Raw genomic sequence first — 21,657 nt, forward strand, 5'->3', positions numbered from 1 at the left:
TCTAGCTTTAAAGTTAGAATAAAAAGTAAAAAACCAAACATATCTTCATACCTGTTGTGTTCTGACACAAGGTCATTAACTTGTTCTTTTTGTTTTCTAAATGTATTTTGCTTATTTCTACAAATATCAACCTGATAAATATATGGACTGAATACACGATTAAACAAGATAATCATGCTACCAAATACGTTTTTAAGAAAAACAGTGTTTTAAAATACAACTAAACCATGATAACAGATGACAGTCGTACATAAATGCATGTTGATGACTAAGTTTCAGGCAACCACGCAATGTTCGAGAAATCTAATATCGGTGTAATCTCTGAGAGGTCTCACCCACAGATGCAAAACTATGCGTTGGGATAATCCAGACATAGCTTTACTAAAAGAAAATATTATGGAAGTCATTTTCAAACTGTGCGTAGGCTATGCTTCAACATGTAATCATACCATATTTTATATATTAATATCATGGTTCCATGTTGTTTTAATGTTTGTTTGTTTGTCTGTTTGTTATTAACTAATACCTTTATCTTTTAACTAACACTTCAACATCCACCACAAAATTACAGAGATGTATGAGCTAAGGATGTTCTCTGACCCCAAATAAACAGATAATGGAATGTTCACAATCTACAATATACAGTTAGATATTCTCCTACTTAGTATGTGTGTAAATAGTTGTGCTTAATTCTTTGGGTGTATTTTTACACACCCATGGACTAACTTTAAAACATAATCTTTATACAGGAATCACACATGTCCTTACAATCCATGTACGATTCAAAAGACCAAATCACTAAGAAAAGAGCCTTTTATAATAAACACACAAACGTTTCCAAATGATGATTATTACTCCGCTAGATTTAGTCATCTTGTTCAGATAGCACAACGCTGTTTCACATGTTGTATGTTGGACTGTATGTTTTAGGTGAAGACGTTTCTTTGAGAGCTGAAATAAATGACAATTAAGAATTTAAGTGATAGTCTTTCTGTCTCACTAAATTGATACTTCATTTAGTGCAACTTTCCCTCTGTCTACGAATTACACAGTGCATACTGTTTTACACTTAAACTATTACAACAGAATCACATCTGACTATTGCACTGAGAAATGTATAGGGCCTATACATATTGACATTTTACATATTACGCTGTTTACATCTTGTTTTCGTACAGTTTTTGCAAAAAGTATATAGTCACAGAGCGTGGTCAAACATGTTCATATAGGAATGTTTGAAAAACATGAACAAATATTGCATAAAGAGAATTAAATGACGGTCCTTCAAGTATAAGAGTGGCTAAACAAATCATATTTATTTTAGAACATCTTTCTGCTATGTCTGCGAAACATTGACGTGAAAGATGAGTATTACACTTCAAACTCGTCTAACTATTACACTTATTTTGTTATTATTACACGGTTATTTTGTGTGTGTCACTAAATAACATGGTTAAGCTAATGAATTACAGTTGATATGTGGTATTTTTTACGTGAAAGGAGGGAAAGGAATATTTAACATATAAAAATAAAAATATTTTAACCTAAAGTCAATTTCAATGGTTAGATCAATCATCTAACAATCGACAGTTATATGTGAAACAATTAGAGTTGGTGTAAATTTGCACATCCAAAAACTGTTGTTACTTGGATGATGAATATCTTCACTTTATGATAGGAAAGTACGGACAGCGCCTTTGACCAATCCTCTACATATGGGGCACTTGTGCAGAGAAGGCGCACATTCTTTGCACACAACAAGGTGACCACAGGGGATGAAGACAATGTTCACTTCCTTATCCATGCAAACTTTGCATGTGCGCTCCTCTTGAAGTCTTCTTAACTGTTCCTCCATAGGCAAGTCTGAAAGATCTTGACTCGGGGATGCAGCTTCATCTGTCTGGGCCATCAGTTTTCTCAGCAGGCAGACATCATTCTTCTTGATCCAGTTGCGGAAGACCTCTGCTGCCGCATTTCCTTTCGACAGGACTAACTCAATGAGCTGCCCTGTCAGCTGCTTGACTGTAGTGCGGTTACGAATAATGTCATACTCTTTCTGTGAGATGATGCTCTCCTCTAGAAGATGGTCCATTAAGCTCTGCACACTTTTTAGCTGCTGTGACATGACAAGATGATGTTTCTTAAGAAAAGTAAAACCATCTGATGCCATTTCCTCAGCAAGAAGCTCTCGCTCCTCCTCTCTCTTCTCATCTTCTGCACTTAGTAAATCAGACACCAACTCTTGAACGGTTTTGTAATTTTCTCCACTTGCGAGAATTTTGCTCTGCACGGTTTGCTTCACCAGGCAACGCTCAAATCCCATCTCTAAAGCAGACTTCACCATAGGATTGTTCATCATCACTGCATCTTCTGAACGGTCTTCTCCAGGACCCAGGTGTACAACAGGTGGATCAACAAATTCTCTCGAGTTGCTGTCTCCATTAGTCAATAGCTGTTCAAATTGTCTTGGAAATCTTGCTTGAATCTGATGAACAAACTCTTGGCCCTTTTCTTGCAACAGGTATTCACATCTTGGAAACCACTTGGCATGTTCTACCCATGGATCATCACCAGACTCCCAACATCTGAGTCCAGCATCACAACAAAAGCACTTCACGTCATCATTACGACCAACATAGTAAAAACCAGCCTTAACCAATTGGTCTGGTCGAACAGTTATTCTTGAGGGCCAGTTGACAAATGTGAGCAACCTTTCTTCACACTGTTGCATTGCCGAGTTAGATACATTGGAAAGGCCGCCGTCAGATAAAGGTACATTATCTGCACGGTCACCTCGAACGAAGCGGCAGTTGGGGTAATGCCTCTGGTGCTCTGGTACTGCCCGATCTCCCGGTTCCCAGTTGCTAAGCTGGCCTCCACAACTGAAGCAAGCAACTCTGCCGCCCTGGCCATGGTAGTAGAAACCACTTTTGGCAAGCTCGGCCGGAGTTACTGTAGCAAGAGTCCAATTCTGAAAGGTGTCAAGGCGTTCCTGTTCCCAACGCATGCCAGGATTGTGACAAACCGGAGGTCGCTGGTGAGACATATCCAGGTTAAAGTATACCCACCCCTGCTCCTCCGTTTGGCCTGAAACGGATGGCGTGGTGGTCGATGTTACGGGTGTCGCAGGGGCTGTAGGATGGCTACGTTGCGAAGCGGGGAAAAGGCAGAGTGAGAGGACGACAGGAGGTTGGCGGTGGGTGGGGTAAACTCTGGATGAAGACATAAAAATGTGACCACAGGGCGTGTCCACTCAAGCCCTTCTGTCTGCGGGACATCCCATGACTAGTAGTCATCCATGACAGAACACATAATCTTATTAAAAAAATGTAATGAACTCCTGAACAGATAGAAGGTCGACGTAGGGGGTATGTGGTTCCTCCCCCTATGAAGCAGGAACCGATGCTAAGAACAAAATCGAATTTTGTTCAACACTACAAAATGTCCTTTCTTCTGTTCTGTTCTGTACACAGAGGGCAAATTAGTTGTATCATTTGAAAAATCACCACACATTTTTCAGAGACGCAATGTGCCTTGGTGGTCCGTGACACAGCGCATCCAGGCGTGGTATGGAAATGGTTGCCACCTCAGGAATACAGTAATTAAAATGCAGAAAACATTCCGCAACTCTTTACAAGGATCTCTGAAATATTTTATAAATATTTTTAATTATTCTAAATATTATTATTATGTATACTATTATAATAATATTTTTATGAGCTCAGACACAACAGAAAAGTTTGTCATTTTTTATTTATTTATTTATTTATTTATTTTTATTTCAACATTATACTTTCGAGTATACATTGAAGTAGTGAAGAAAATGATAGACCGGCAAACCGGGGTTGTGTGCGAAGTCCTGAAATATTTATCAGGACAACAGCTCATCCCGCCCCGCTGGAGGGGTTGTCATCATGACGCCATAAACAGCTGTATAGGATTACATATAATGCCACATTGAATCAGAAGTAGCGTCATGGAGAAGTTATGCATATGCCACCGAGAGATGTCTATAATTACACCAAAAATTTACATATATAAATATACATATATTTTTAAACATATGCATGGGTGAATTGTACGCCATAAGTTCTGTAACAAGCATGTAGAAACTAGTTAGGATGTATTTCATTTTGCCTAGGCTTTAAGTTCATTTTACCAACTATTAAGATGTTAAAGTTTATAGACCTTTAGCGCATTCAAATGAATTGAGTTAAAATTAAAACGTGATATCAGTATAGCATTACCGAATTCAGGGGTGTTTAGCTTCAATAGTTATCAACCACCTGCTAATTTTAATTTTTTTCTTCAAACAAAAGTAATTTCCTGATAAATCATTGTACACATACATGTGTTTTGTTGTATGCACAGATTTTGAGGGTCGCTTATAGAAAGATGTGCCCTTGTGTTTGTTTCGCGGTATTTTTAAAAACATAGCCTAGCTAGATCTACATAGATGTTTTACACGATAAGATATGTCAGAGAACCGTGTGCGGCATTCTATATCTGCATAAAGGGTTCAAATGTAAAATATACATTTTAGCGCTATTTAAAAAACTAGGACGGTAGCCTATAATAATATAATGTAAATGTCTCACGTCAAGATGATGGTTTAAACCATAATTTTATCAAATCAAGTCAATTCATGTGAATACTGTCGTATATGAACACAGAGAAGACCTAGAGTTCACTAACATTAGGCCTACAGCTAACTGTAGGAAACAGATACGCCTCAGGTAATATGAAATGTAAGTTGGTCAGAAGAAAAAAGGATCAGTAATACATTCAAAAAGTCTAAGTGAATACAATGTTTTGTCACAAACACATCTAAAGCGTTTTTTACTCGTATGAGGAAACCTCTCGCAACATTACTAATCAATTAACCACAGAAATATTGCATGTCATCAGACTGTTTTAAAGAAATTAAAGCATGAATAAAGATGAATCTTTATTTAAAGAATATAGAATTCTGATTAGCAACACACTGATGTATAAATGTTCAAAGTCGTTTGTGTCTTTGGTAATTTACTTCCAATCCATAGCCTACTTTGAAGCATCTTGATTTTAGGTCTGTAAAAATAGAGAATAAAAAAGAAATAACTATATGACTAACTGAAAAAACTAAGGACACAAAATTGTAGATTTAGTTTACCCTGTTTTAATACCAGTTTTTGTAAAGCAAGAGTTGTATTAATGTTTTTAAAAATAGTTTGAGACATTTTAACTACTGTTGCATGATATGTTAATGCATACACATTGTAACGGTCACTTGGAGGATTTACGGCAATTTGAGGTAGAATGACAACTGCTCATGTACGTAGAGGGTATGTCCGTATGAGATGCGTGAGCTGTGCAGAAGAGATATAACGCTATACCGACTTTTGGTCTCTTCCTATTATTCTCCTCTTTCACTTTGTGAACAGAGTTGGATGTTTATTTGTGTACTTGTATACGAATAAAACCCCACGCATGTTGACGACAGACGGCTCGTGCACCTAGAGTTATTATGTTTAATCATTTACCAACATTTAAATCTGTAGCTACCTCTGCACACGTGAATTCTGATGCGCTCGCGTTGGGGAGAGTGTTAGGTGGGCGGAGACTCGCTTCACAGGCCAGTCTATTTCTCATTCGTGTTGTGCTTTCGGAGCGCAAAGAGATATTTTAGCTAAAAACTAAACAAAACTTAGCAGCAAATCGTATTGTTAAAAAGTTTTACTTAAAAACGATTCACTTTATGTATTTTTTAACTGTTGTTGTTTGATATATTAAATGCTCACGTTTGAAACATTGCTTAAAAAACATAATTTAAATTTTTTTCTGGTATTTAAAAGTCGTTCGTGAAAGACATTCTATAACTTGTTTTAAATGATTTAACGTTGACTTTTTAGTTTTTAACAGGTTTTAAAATCTGTATGTGAAGGAAAACATTCTAACTTGTTTTACATTTTTCTGATAGGCTACGTTTTAAATACCACACCTTTGTATTTTAACGGTTTGTACCATTTTAAAAAGTTGTATGTGAAAGTGTTACATGTCTGTGAAAAAAATTGTTTGCCTATCGCTTACGTTTCACGGTTTTAAAGTTTAAAGCACAGTTTTGAACAGATTCATTATTTTTTACTCCAAAACGCATTCTTAAACAATGATCAGATTTCTCCATTGGGAGATGTGGATTATCCTATCGAAGAGAGAATAAATCAGTAAGTTAGTGAATATTTGTTAACTTCACTAAAAGTCCAAAATGAACTAAAACATGAGTTTTTATTTTTTATAAATGTTATTTAGTGTAATTATAAACAAATCTAATGTTAGGCTCGGCTTCACACATGATCTATACTCATTCATGTTTCTAGCGTCGATGAGTGATGTATAATACGGAACTTAAAACTAAACGTTAGTAGCATATTGTATTTTAGTTGATGTTGTTTTGAACACTTTTTTAAATCTGTATGTGAAGGACCACATTCTAACTTTTTTCAGATAACGTTGTAAAATGTACGAATACTAAACCATTGCATTTTAACTTTATACAGTGTTTTTAAAAAGTTTTAAATATATATGGAAAACAAAACTTTTGTTTAATTAAAAACAACTCGCTGATCTGTTACCCAATAGGCCTACATTGCTTCACTTTTTAAAAAGTTTAAAGCACGTTGTTTTTAACGTTTTAACATTTTACAAATGTATGAACGCTAAATGGTCCGAAACATGTAATTGTGAAAGTACAACTTTTCTTCAAATTTATGTTAGAAAATAGAAATATTTGCTTGATATAATTTTAATACATGTTGTTTTAGATGTTTTAATTCTAGAACATGTTTGCAAATCAAACTTTTTTAACATTTTACAAATGTGTGTTTACCACCCTTTGTATTTTAATGATAAACATTGTTTTAATGTCTTTTTTTTTTTTTTTTTTTTTTTTTTTTTTTTGTATGTGATTGTGAAAAGTACACCTTTAAATGTGGACCGTGGGAATTGGAAGGCTCAGTCCAAAAGTGGTGTGGTGTGGTGTGGTGTGAGCCAATTCTAGCCTGTATACATGAGAACACAGAGTTGTAAATTAAATATAATTTCTCCTGTGACAAAGGCAAAGCAAGACATAGAAAGTTTATTAATATAGCACATTTTATACACTGGCAATTCAAAGTAATTTACATAGAAAGGATTAAATAATCACAAAATTTATTCAGCCAGTCGATGTTTTCTGTGGGTATCCATTCGTTGCAGCCGGTAATCCTATTGGTGCGTATCCATCAACAGATCCAAATGCGTCGCTCCATTTAAAAAAGCTACGTGATTTTAGAAAAAATCTGTTCCAACACAGGTAAACCTTCCATCAATTGAAACATGAATTTTAAATCGTAGTAGGCTATTTTAAATGCTCATCCTCAGAAATAGGTCACGAACATTCGGGTACATCCATTCCAAAATCACTGCAAAGTATGTAAACGTAATCCTCTGGGTGTTTTTTTTTTAATATAATCCGCAAGAAGTCGGTATCTCGTACCCATAATTAAACCACTCCATTCACCGATAAAAAGAGGCGTGTCCGTACCTTCTTGTAAATCCGGCCACACTTTTGAATAGAATAAAACCCAATCTCTTTCAGTGAATTTTAACGAAGGATCATTCGTGGAGTTTGTGGTAAATCTCTCCTTGTTATCCACGTTAAAAAATCTGACTTCTCTGTTGATTTTGTCATAATCATATGTACACGCACGTCCATCTGACAAGTGAAAACTATATATCACAGAATCTACTGGCTCGTGTAGAAATTGCGTTAAGCATGGCCCGTGTGTTCCTCGTTTTTTTCGTGGAGCTAAAGTCAAATCTTCCATAGCTTCAGCAATGTTTCTCTCTGGAGTTTTCGGAGGGGCAGCCGTTGCCATTGTAGATTATCTTGTAAGATCACAGGTAGTATTTCACTGTAAGTTTGCGCTCCTTTTTAAACATCTAATGTGACTGTGACGTTGTGGGGAGGGAGGGAGGGAGGGAGGGAGGGATTCCCACGTGACGTCATTTTTTACACACACCCTTAAATCAAAATTGACCTCTCAGCTTTGAGAGGGGTGTGTTAGGGGGTGTGGTCTCTTCGAGCCGTTGCATCGGTTTTCTTTGGTCATTTAAGTTCGGCCACCAAGATGACCGGATGTGTTTTCAATTTGGGAGCTTGAAGGGAGTGTGGGAGATTCCCACGATGACATCTGTTGTGGGTGGGATAGGGGCGGAGTTTGGGTCTGTCTCTCTGGAAGGTTCAGAGAGCTTCATTTCTGACTGGGCTCCGGAGTGAGAGGACGCTGTCCACTCTGCTCCACTACAACAAAACACTTTTGTATCTTTTAAACTCTGACTCCTTTAACAATTGGTATGTAAAAACGTAACACTTTTTAACAGTGTTTGTGTTTTATGTAAAAAGTTTTACAAAATACTGTGTGAAAGTTAAATGCTTACAAGTCAACATTTTAAGAATTATCTTTTTGTCAATGTTGTTTTAATGTTTTAACATCTCATTTTTTAATAACTATTTTTAGAGAAAAAAAATGCAATTTCAACTCATTTCATTAATGTTTTAATCTTTTTTAACCTTAAAAGTTTAACGTTTAAAGTGATGAATGTACATCTGTCTTCTTTAATAAAAAACACTGATCTCACACTCTGACTATGTTTTTATTTCTTAAAAAAGTTTTAAATATACACTGTTTAGAACTACTGAGCGTGGGAAATTTCTCCCGCTTCAGATGTTCAACCCATAAGGAGGTGTGGCGTAAGTCCGATTTTCCCACGGTGTGTACGTACAGCCCATAAGTGGGAGGAGCTAGCGTGGGAAATTCACACGGTCAAAGGGGGCGGGGCTTAGAGGGTCATAAAGCAATAAACCTGTCAAAAGTTTGATGGAAAGGACCCTCTACTCTCTCTCATGTTGAAAGAAATTGCCAGTGTTGCCAATTGTGGTTACCACTATGTGAAATCAATTAGCAATAATGATAATTCATCATGTGTGGTTACACGTAATTTATATGTTTGTACAAACAACCATTTTATTTCTGTAGTTCTCAAAATCCATATACTGTATATTGCTGAAATGAAAATCTATAGGTTTACCAAACGGTTCTGTGATTAACCATTAAGATCAGTTGGATTAAGTGTTGGTCAAATGTATTTACGCAAATCAAATGAGAAGCATATCAAAAGTATTGTGAGCATTGCATTGTGAACTACAATTACTTCATATGAAAGGTGTTTCTTTGATGACTCACTGATTAGGACTGAGGTCACGCCATCTGTGGTTCTGAGAAGCACGGTTGCGCCATCTACGCTTAAAAACAGATTGCGCGTCTACACTAGGTTGCGTGGTAGGCTCAATGTGTATGCGGTTGGTGTCGGCAGACTTTTTAAAAAATATTCATAATAAAATCAAATTGTTTTCTGCAAATTCCACCAGATTCTTGTTCTACATCTCTCAGACTACCACTGTGGTGATTCTCATGTTGTTTTACTGTTTTATTATTTAACTAGATGTACCGCATTGCGGTACAAAATATGACCGCCGCTCAGGCCTGCACTGGCTTTCCACAAAAATAAATGACATGGAGTAATTTGGCTGTATTGCGTGTTTATGTATATACCTAAAAAAAGTAATAGTATGTGCATGCCTGTCTGTGTGTGTGTGTGTGTATGTGTGTGTGTTTGTGTATGTGTGTGTCTGTGTGTGTGTGTGTGTGTCTGTGCGTGTATGTATGTGTGCGTACATGTGTGCGCGTGTGTGTTTGTGTGTCTGTGCATGTGGATTTATATGTGTGTGTATGGGTGTGTGTCTGTGCGTGTGGATGTCAGTGTGTGTGCATGCTTGCGTTTGTTTGTATTCCTGCATGTGTGTGTGTGACAGTATCATCCTAAACCAGCAACCCTTCGCTCAACAGCACCATCTACAGGCCGATGAGTGTACAGTCACTAAATGTGCACATAAATGAATTTATTTTATACCCCCCCCATGGATGAAATTCTACAAAACTTAGCAGAGGATACCCCCAGAGGATGTCAAGTTAATCATACACATGAAATATGGTGCAGTTCTGAACATCTCCACTGAAGATAGGGGCGATTAAAGCAGAATAATATTGCATTTTCATTTTTTATGGGAGGGGCGCAAATCACAAATGAGTGATTATGGGCTAGGTTGATGTGGGCCCTTAAGAGCAACATACCATAAAAATGTCTTCATCCTCGGTGCCACGGTTCAGGTAGTTATTTAGGAAAAACTCCATTTTTTGGGGTTTGGGGGGGCCCAGCGTGGGGGGGGGGGGTGTGAGTGGCCCCCGGGGACCAAACGAAATTTTTCCGTAGAAATCTAGTGGGGCTACATGCCCACCAAATTTCATGTTCCCCGGTGTCCCTGGTATCGTTGACGGAAAATTTACGGGGGCCCCAGCACGGGGGGGGGAAGTGGCCCCCGGGGACCAAACGAAATTTTTCCGTAAAAGTCTAGTAGACCAACATACCATAAAAATTTCTTCATCCTCGGTGCCACAGTTCAGGTAGTTATTTAGGAAAAACTGAATTTTTTTGGGTTTGGGGGGGCCCAGCGCGGGGGGGGGGGGGGGGGGGGGGGAGTGGCCCCCGGGGACCAAATGAAATTTTTCCTTAAAAGTCTAGTAGACCAACATAACATAAAAAATTCTTCATCCTCGGTGCCACGGTTCAGGTAGTTATTTAGGAAAAACTGCATTTTTTGGGGTTTGGGGGGGCCCAGCGCGGGGGGGGAGTGGCCCCCGGGGACCAAACGATTTTTTTCCGTAGAAGTCTAGTGGGGCTACATGCCCACCAAATTTCATGTTCCCCGGTGTTTCGGTGTCCCTGGTATCGTTGACGAAAAATTTACGGGGGCCCCAGCGCGCGGGGGGAAGTGGCCCCCGGGGACCAAACGAAATTTTTCCGTAAAAGTCTAGTAGACCAACATACCATAAAAATTTCTTCATCCTCGGTGCCACGGTTCAGGTAGTTATTTAGGAAAAACTGCATTTTTTGGGGTTTGGGGGGGCCCAGCGCGGGGGGGGGAGTGGCCCCCGGGGACCAAACGATTTTTTTCCGTAGAAGTCTAGTGGGGCTACATGCCCACCAAATTTCATGTTCCCCGGTGTTTCGGTGTCCCTGGTATCGTTGACGGAAAATTTACGGGGGCCCCAGCGCGGGGGGGGGGAAGTGGCCCCCGGGGACCAAACGAAATTTTTCCGTAAAAGTCTAGTAGACCAACATACCATAAAAATTTCTTCATCCTCGGTGCCACAGTTCAGGTAGTTATTTAGGAAAAACTGCATTTTTTGGGGTTTGGGGGGGCCCAGCGCGGGGGGGGAGTGGCCCCCGGGGACCAAACGAAATTTTTCCTTAGAAGTCTAGTGGGGCTACATGCCCACCAAATTTCATGTTCCCCGGTGCTTCGGTGTCCCTGGTATCGTTGACAAAAAATTCAGTAAGGTGACGAAAAAAAAAACAAAAAAAAACTTTGACAATCCCTATATGACCGCTTTCGCTAGCTACGCTAGCGGCGGTCATAATAATTAACTGCCAAAGTCCTACACTGAATACCTGGCTATATAGCAATATTTAATAAATTCATACAAAATGCTAATCGAATTGTTTTCTGCAAACTCCACCAGATTCTTGTTCTACAATCTCACAGACTACCACTGTGGTGATTTTGATGTTGTTTTACTATTTTATAGTTTAATAATTAACTGCCAAAGTATTATACTGTATACCTTGTTATACAGCAATATTTAATAAATTCATAAAAAATGCTAATCAAATTGTTTTCTGCAAACTCCACCAGATTCTTGTTCTACATCTCACAGACTACCACTGTGGTGATTTTCATGTTGTTTTACTGTTTTATTATTTAATAATCAACTGCCAAAGTCCTATACTGTATACCTGGCTATATAGGCATATTTAATAAATTCATAAAAAAAAAAAATAATGAAATTGTTTTCTGCAAACTCCACCAGATTCTTGTTCTACATCTCACAGACTACCACTGTGGTGATTTTCATGTTGTTTTACTGTTTTATTATTTAATAATTAACTGTCAAAGTCCTATACTGTATACCTGGCTATATAGGCATATTTAATAAATTCATAAAAACATTTTAATGAAATTGTTTTCTGCAAACTCCACCAGATTCTTGTTATTAAATAATTATTATTTAATAATTAACTGACAAAGTCCTATACTGTATACATGGCATATATGCATATTTAATAAATTAATAAAAAATGCAAATCAAATTGTTTTCTACAAACTCCACCAGATTCTTGTTCTACATCTCACAGACTATCACTGTGGTGATTCTCATGTTGTTTTACTGTATTTTTATTTAATAATTAACTGCCAAAGTAATATACTGTATACCTGACTATATAGGCATATTTAATAAATTCAAAAAAATGTAAATCAAATTGTTTTCTGCAAACTCCTCCAGATTCTTGTTCTACATCTCACAGACTATCACTGTGGTGATTTTCATGTTGTTTTACTGTTTTATTATTAAATAATTAACTGCCAAAGTCCTACACTGAATACCTGGCTATATAGCAATATTTAATAAATTCATACAAAATGCTAATCGAATTGTTTTCTGCAAACTCCACCAGATTCTTGTTCTACATCTCACAGACTACCACTGTGATGATTTTCATGTTGTTTTACTGTTTTATTATTTAATAATTAACTGTCAAAGTCCTATACTGTATACCTGGCTATATAGGCATATTTAATAAATTCATAAAAAAAAATTAATGAAATTGTTTTCTATAAACTCCACCAGATTATTGTTCTACATCCCACAGACTGTGGTGATTTTCATGTTGTTTGACTGTTTTATTATTTAATAAGTAAGTGCCAAAATTCTATACTGTATACCTGGCTATATAGGCATATTTAACAAATTCATAAAAAATGCAAATCAATTTGTTTTCTGCAAACTCCACCCGATTCCTGTTCTACATCTCACAGACTACCACTGTGGTGATTTTCATGTTGTTTTACTGTATTATTATTTAATAATTATTAAATATGCCTATATAGCCAGGTATACAGTATAGTACTTTGGCAGTTAATTATTAAATAATAAAACAGTAAAACAACATGAAAATCACCACAGTGATAGTCTGTGAGATGTAGAACAAGAATCTGGTGGAGTTTGCAGAAAACAATTTGATTTGCATTTTTTATGAATTTATTAAATATGCCTATATAGCCAGGTATACAGGACTTTGGCAGTTAATTATTAAATAATAAAACAGTAAAACAACATGAAAATCACCACAGTGATAGTCTGTGAGATGTAGAACAAGAATCTGGTGGAGTTTGCAGAAAACAATTTGATTTGCATTTTTTATTAATTTATTAAATATGCCTATATAGCCAGGTATACATTATAGGACTTTGGCAGTTAATTATTAAATAATAAAACAGTAAAACAACATGAAAATCACCACAGTGGTAGTCTGTGGGATGTAGAACAAGAATCTGGTGGAGTTCGCAGAAAACAATTTGATTTGCATTTTCTTATGAATTTATTAAATATTGCTTTAGCCAGGTATACAGTATATGACTTTGTCAGTTAATTATTCAATAATAAAACAGTAAAACAACATGAAAATAACCACAGTGGTAGTCTGTGAGATGTAGAACAGGAATCTGGTGGAGTTTACAGAAAACAATTTAATTTGCATTTTTTATGAATTTATTAAATATTGCTGTATAGTCAGGTATACAGTATAGGAATTTGACAGTTAATTATTAAATAATAAAACAGTAAAACAACATGAAAATCACCACAGTGGTAGTCTGTGAGATGTATAACAGGAATCTGGTGGAGTTTTCAGAAAACAATTTGATTTTTTTTTTTTTTTAATGAATTTATTAAATATGCCTATATAGCCAGGTATACAGTATTGGACTTTGGCAGTTAATTATTGAATAATAAAACAGTAAAACAACATGAAAATCACCACAGTGATAGTCTGTGAGATGTAGAACAAGAATCTGGAGGAGTTTGCAGAAAACAATTTGATTTACATTTTCTATGTATTTATTAAATATGCCTATATAGTCAGGTATTCAGTATATGATTTTGGCAGTTAATTATTAAATAAAAATACAGTAAAACAACATGAGAATCACCACAGTGATAGTCTGTGAGATGTAGAACAAGAATCTGGTGGAGTTTGTAGAAAACAATTTGATTTGCATTTTTTATTAATTTATTAAATATTGCTGTATAGCCAGGTATACAGTATAGGACTTTGTCAGTTAATTATTAAATAATAAAACAGTAAAACAACATGAAAATCACCACAGTGGTAGTCTGTGAGATGTAGAACAAGAGTCTGGTGGAGTTTGCAGAAAACAATTTCATTAATTTTTTTTATGAATTTATTAAATATGCCTATATAGCCAGGTATACAGTATAGGACTTTGACAGTTAATTATTAAATAATAAAACAGTAAAACAACATGAAAATCACCACAGTGGTAGTCTGTGTGATGTAGAACAAGAATCTGGTGAAGTTTGCAGAAAACAATTTGATTTGCATTTTTTATTAATTTATAAAATATGCCTATATGCCAGGTATACAGTATTTGACTTTGACAGTTAATTATTAAATAATAAAACAGTAAAACAACATGAAAATCACCATAGTGATAGTCTGTGAGTTGTAGAACAAGAATCTGGTGGAGTTTGCAGAAAACAATTTGATTTGCATTTTTTTTTAATTTATTAAATATGCCTATATAGCCAGGTATACATTATAGGACTTTGGCAGTTAATTATTAAATAATAAAACAGTAAAACAACATGAAAATCACCACAGTGGTAGTCTGTGGGATGTAGAACAAGAATCTGGTGGAGTTCGCAGAAAACAATTTGATTTGCATTTTCTTATGAATTTATTAAATATTGCTTTAGCCAGGTATACAGTATATGACTTTGTCAGTTAATTATTCAATAATAAAACAGTAAAACAACATGAAAATCACCACAGTGGTAGTCTGTGAGATGTAGAACAAGAATCTGGTGGAGTTTACAGAAAACAATTTGATTTGCATTTTTTATGAATTTATTAAATATTGCTGTATAGTCAGGTATACAGTATAGGAATTTGACAGTTAATTATTAAATAATAAAACAGTAAAACAACATGAAAATCACCACAGTGGTAGTCTGTGAGATGTATAACAGGAATCTGGTGGAGTTTTCAGAAAACAATTTGATGTTTTTTTTTTTTTTATGAATTTATTAAATATGCCTATATAGCCAGGTATACAGTATTGGACTTTGGCAGTTAATTATTGAATAATAAAACAGTAAAACAACATGAAAATCACCACAGTGATAGTCTGTGAGATGTAGAACAAGAATCTGGAGGAGTTTGCAGAAAACAATTTGATTTACATTTTCTATGTATTTATTAAATATGCCTATATAGTCAGGTATACAGTATATGACTTTGGCAGTTAATTATTAAATAAAAATACAGTAAAACAACATGAGAATCACCACAGTGATAGTCTGTGAGATGTAGAACAAGAATCTGGTGGAGTTTGTAGAAAACAATTTGATTTGCATTTTTTATTAATTTATTAAATATGCCTATATGCCAGGTATACAGTATAGGACTTTGTCAGTTAATTATTAAATAATGAAACTGTAAAACAACATGAAAATCACCACAGTGGTAGTCTGTGAGATGTAGAACAAGAATCTGGTGGAGTTTGCAGAAAACAATTTCATTAATTTTTTTTATTAATTTATAAAATATGCCTATATGCCAGGTATACAGTATTTGACTTTGACAGTTAATTATTAAATAATAAAACAGTAAAACAACATGAAAATCACCATAGTGATAGTCTGTGAGTTGTAGAACAAGAATCGGGTGGAGTTTGTAGAAAACAATTTGATTTGAATTTTTTATTAATTTATTAAATATGCCTATATGCCAGGTATACAGTATAGGACTTTGTCAGTTAATTATTAAATAATGAAACTGTAAAACAACATGAAAATCACCACAGTGGTAGTCTGTGAGATGTAGAACAAGAATCTGGTGGAGTTTGCAGAAAACAATTTCATAAATTTTTTTTATGAATTTATTAAATATGCCTATATAGCCAGGTATACAGTATAGGACTTTGACAGTTAATTATTAAATAATAAAACAGTAAAACAACATGAAAATCACCACAGTGGTAGTCTGTGAGATGTAGAACAAGAATCTGGAGGAGTTTGCAGAAAACAATTTGATTTACATTTTCTATGTATTTATTAAATATGCCTATATAGTCAGGTATACAGTATATGACTTTGGCAGTTAATTATTAAATAAAAATACAGTAAAACAACATGAGAATCACCACAGTGATAGTCTGTGAGATGTAGAACAAGAATCTGGTGGAGTTTGTAGAAAACAATTTGATTTGCATTTTTTATTAATTTATTAAATATGCCTATATGCCAGGTATACAGTATAGGACTTTGTCAGTTAATTATTAAATAATGAAACAGTAAAACAACATGAAAATCACCACAGTGGTAGTCTGTGAGATGTAGAACAAGAATCTGGTGGAGTTTGCAGAAAACAATTTCATTAATTTTTTTTATGAATTTATTAAATATGCCTATATAGCCAGGTATACAGTATAGGACTTTGACAGTTAATTATTAAATAATAAAACAGTAAAACAACATGAAAATCACCACAGTGGTAGTCTGTGTGACGTAGAACAAGAATCTGGTGAAGTTTGCAGAAAACAATTTGATTTGCATTTTTTATTAATTTATAAAATATGCCTATATGCCAGGTATACAGTATTTGACTTTGACAGTTAATTATTAAATAATAAAACAGTAAAACAACATGAAAATCACCATAGTGATAGTCTGTGAGTTGTAGAACAAGAATCGGGTGGAGTTTGTAGAAAACAATTTGATTTGAATTTTTTATTAATTTATTAAATATTGCTATATAGCCAGGTTCAGTATTTGACTTTGGCAGTTAATTATTAAATAATAAAACAGTAAAACAACATGAGAATCACCACAGTGGTAGTCTGTGAGATGTAGAACAAGAATCTGGTGGAGTTTGCAGAAAACAATTTGAATTGCATTTTTTATTAATTTATAAAATATGCCTATATGCCAGGTATACAGTATAGGACTTTGGCAGTTAATTATTAAATAATAAAACAGTAAAACAACATGAAAATCACCACAGTGGTAGTCTGTGGGATGTAGAACAAGAATATGGTGGAGTTTGTAGAAAACAATTTGATTTGCATGTTATATGAATTTATTAAATATGCCTATATAGCCATTAGCCATGTATACAGTATAGGAATTTGGCAGTTAATTATTAAATAATAAAACAGTAAAACAACATGAAAATCACCACAGTGATAGTCTGTGGGATGTAGAACAAGAATCTGGTGGAGTTTGTAGAAAACAATTTGATTTGCATGTTATATGAATTTATTAAATATGCCTATATAGCCGGGTATACAGTATAGGACTTTGGCAGTTAATTATAAAATAATAAAACAGTAAAACAACATGAAAATCACCACAGTGATAGTCTGTGGGATGTAGAACAAGAATCTGGTGGAGTTTGTAGAAAACAATTTGATTTGCATGTTATATGAATTTATTAAATATGCCTATATAGCCGGGTATACAGTATAGGACTTTGGCAGTTAATTATAAAATAATAAAACAGTAAAACAACATGAAAATCACCACAGTGGTAGTCTGTGAGATGTAGAACAAGAATCTGGTGAAGTTTGCAGAAAACAATTTGATTTGCATTTTTTATTAATTTATTAAATATGCCTATATGCCAGGTATACAGTACAGGACTTTGGCAGTTAATTATTAAATAAAAAACAGTAAAACAACATGAAAATCACCACAGTGGTATGTCAAGAATCTGGTGGAGTTTGCAGAAAACAATTTGATTTGCATTTTTTATTAATTTATTAAATATGCCTATATGCCAGGTATACAGTATTTGACTTTGACAGTTAATTATTAAATAATAAAACAGTAAAACAACATGAAAATCACCACAGTGGTAGTCTGTGAGATGTAGAACAAGAATCTGGTGGAGTTTGCAGAAAACAATTTGATTTGCTTTTTTTATTAATTTATTAAATATGCCTATATGCCAGGTATACAGTATAGGACTTTGGCAGTTACTACAGTAAAACAACATGAAAATCACCACAGTGGTAGTCTGTGAGATGTAGAACAAGAATCTGGTGGAATTAGCAGAAAACAATTTGATTTGCATTTTTTATTAATTTATAAAATATGCCTATATGCCAGGTATACAGTATTTGACTTTGACAGTTAATTATTAAATAATAAAACAGTAAAACAACATGAAAATCACCACAGTGGTAGTCTGTGAGATGTAGAACAAGAATCTGGTGGAGTTTGCAGAAAACAATTTGATTTTATTATGAATATTTTTAAAAAAGTCTGCCGACACCAACCGCATACACATTGAGCCTACCACGCAACCTAGTGTAGACGCGCAATCTGTTTTTAAGCGTAGATGGCGTGACCGTGCTTCTCAGAACCACAGATGACGTGACCTCAGGCTGATACGGTGAGGTGAAAAAGTGAATGTGTAATTTTGTGCGTTGTACTTAGTCAATTGAACATGTTGATGATCTGCTTTGAGTTTTGTTCTAACAGTTGTGAGGTTTTACCACATACTTGTGATAATAGTACCAAAGCGAATAAAAAAAACTGTAATTTGTCAGTCATTTAATTTTTCATTTAAAATTTGTTGATTGGTCTAGCATTGTTACCTGGCCCTTTCCTGCAATGAAAAATGTAATTTAATTAGCTAAATTAAATGTCAGTCATCTTGAGGTTTGCTGATTGGTTATTGGCAGTTACGTAGTGCCTCGCTTACTGCCGAACCGTCTGCATTAGTAGCCGCGTTTCCATTACCCTTCAAATTGCGCAAATTGAAATTGCGAATTGAAAATACGCTTAATGAAAACACGTCAATTTCGCAAAAACTCCCATTTATCGCAAAAAAGTTTTTACGCTCTCATGAGGTGGTTTTTCAGGCAATTCGAAAAAGGAATATTTCGCAAAACTGCAATGGAAACAGTTTTTGCGCATTTACAGTCACCTGACTTAGAACACGCAGTGTGTTTGAAGTCCATGTATAGCTACGCAAATAATAATAATTTTATATTATTTTATTATAACATTTAATAGGCTAGAAGACGCTTTTATGCAAAAAAGGAACAAAGCTGAGCGTGGAGCGCGCACTGCATGACACGGAGGAGCGGCCGCGAACACTTGCATTTTCCTATGTACAGTGGAAACAACTTAAAATACATTTCTGGTCAGACAGAAAATAATAATACATTATTCTCAACCACTTTTATTTGTGTAAACTCACAATAACAAGAAAACGCTGTGCTTTTGTAAAATAAAAGAAACTGTAGGAGCCATTTTAATGCAATTATATATTTGTCCATTGGGGGTGCTCTGACATTGGCATATTAGGAGCACATGTGTAATTAGACAACAGGTGTATTGGTAGTGGGGAAGCACACAGTTTTTGACCGTGTCAAGCCATGTACTACGTGGACTATTATGCTGACCGTGCTTCTAAGATTGTGTTGAATTGAATTTAAGGGTGCTTAACCATGCTTCACTGGTAAAGAGTGAAGTTCAAGGACATGGAATATGGACAATGTTCGTGCGCTGTATTATGCAAGGTATGGACTTTGATTCTCTGAACAACAAAGAATGAGACACTACAAGAAGCTAACTGGAAGCAACGTTAATCAATTAGAGCACAATAAATAAAAGACATTGGTTGCATCTTACATCTGTGTTCATGGAGTTTATACGCGTTGATTACTTGCTCACTCCTATTACCAGTACAACAGCAGCTTAATGAAAAGCTGTTACATTAAGTCAAAAACTGCTTCCAATGGACTGTGAGCATAAGCCAGGACGCCACTTTGGAGACGGAGGCTTCGTTTAGTATGAGTTCTTCAGCATCAAGGATTCGTTTCATGGATATCGGATTTCGTCGTGGAAATGTGATTCATTGTTCCTGTTGGATTCGTAGTGGATTTATTTCACTTTTCCGGTTGGATTCATACTGGATTCACTGTTCCTGTTGGATTGTTTGTTGCTGGGACAACGCTTGATTCGGCAGCGGATTAAAAGGTACTGTTGCAACAACAAATGTTTAATGGCCTTTGACTCTGTGTGCACACTTGCCAAAGGTTTCACATTTATTCTTTGTACTGCCTGGGTTTTTGAGTCCTGTGTGTAATATGGACAAGCAGTGTTTGGCCGCGGAGGAATCCGCTGTGACAAACGTTTGTAATGAAAATTAACCTGAAATGCAAAAAAGGACAATTAAACTCACAGCAAAGGCTTTGGTGGAAAGACTTGATTCATTGCAAAACCTGAGAAAGGCAAAGCTTAACAAAGCACACAAAATGATTGAGACTATTAAAAGCTTGATGCAAAGTAACAAAGAATATGAGTCTGAAGTACGAAACATGTATGAAAACTTCTATGATTTGTGTTTAGGGGCTAAGGAAACGCATGATGCATTGTTGACTGTATTGCCTGACAATGAAATTGAGAAACATGATATATGGTTCAAGGCAAAACTGATTCCGATTAATGAGTTTACTGAACATGTGAATGTATGGCTGTCTGCACCTGTAACATCTAAAGGGGTTGATGTAAATATTAATGATGATGTAGTTCCTGAGGACAGTGTTTCAAATGCATCAAAGGTTACCACTGTATTTATTAACTGTAGTTCAAGCAGCAGAATTTCTTCCACTTTATCAGCATGCATACAGGCAGAGGCAGAAAAAGCCGCACTTGTGGCACGTGCCACTGCATTAAAAACTAAACATGCAATTGAAACACAATAGGAGGAATTGAGAAAAAAAATGGAACAACTGGAATTAGATTCTGAAATTGCAGCATCCACTGCAAAAATTGCTGTTTTGAGGACGATCGACAGTCATAGCAAATGCTCACGTACTGGCAGTACACATTCTAAAGGAAAAGGATCAACAAAGGCTCAGATTTCAAGGGATGTGACAGGAAGTGAAGTTCTTTATTCCACAAGACCAAAGGTGTTAAATCCACAAGTTACTGAATATGTACCAATGAGTGAAATTCCAAGGGATACAGCTAGAGTTATCAGCAGCATTCCAACACACTCAGTTGGTGCCTCCTGTAACAGCACAAAACGATCAATATTAATGCAGCCTAAAAAGGTGTTGAACATTCAAGAAAGCAGTACTTACCAACAACAGGACTCATGTTCTTTTACTCAACGTTCCAGAGATAATATGACAACATCTCAAGCTGTGAACTGTCTTCCATCTCAAGGTGAACCCTTGTATGAGATTCTGAAAAGGCAAGAAGAATTAACAACATATCTGGTACATCAAGCTCAACCTCAAACTCTTCCCAAAAGAGAGATTCCAATCTTTGATGGTAATCCACTTCAATATGTGCCATTTATTAGAGCTTTTGAGCACAGTGTTGAAGAGAAGACTCGCAATAAAAGGGACTGCTTGTA

The 21,657-nt window shown here is 35.4% G+C and overlaps 1 pseudogene across 1 annotated transcript; it reads right to left on the bottom strand.

Moving 5' to 3' along the window:
- Nucleotides 1–1,669: 1,669 nt before the first annotated feature.
- On the bottom strand, nucleotides 1,670–21,395 carry LOC308684193 (putative inhibitor of apoptosis; annotated as a pseudogene). The gene is made up of 2 exons: nucleotides 21,380–21,395; nucleotides 1,670–3,212 (listed from the first exon to the last, which is right to left on the bottom strand). The product of its transcript is annotated as a putative inhibitor of apoptosis (transcript).
- Between the last annotated feature and the right edge of the window lie 262 nt (nucleotides 21,396–21,657).

Source organism: Scardinius erythrophthalmus (assembly GCF_964197995.2).
Source record: "Scardinius erythrophthalmus genome assembly, chromosome: 23".
Classification (NCBI taxonomy): Eukaryota; Metazoa; Chordata; class Actinopteri; order Cypriniformes; family Leuciscidae; genus Scardinius; species Scardinius erythrophthalmus.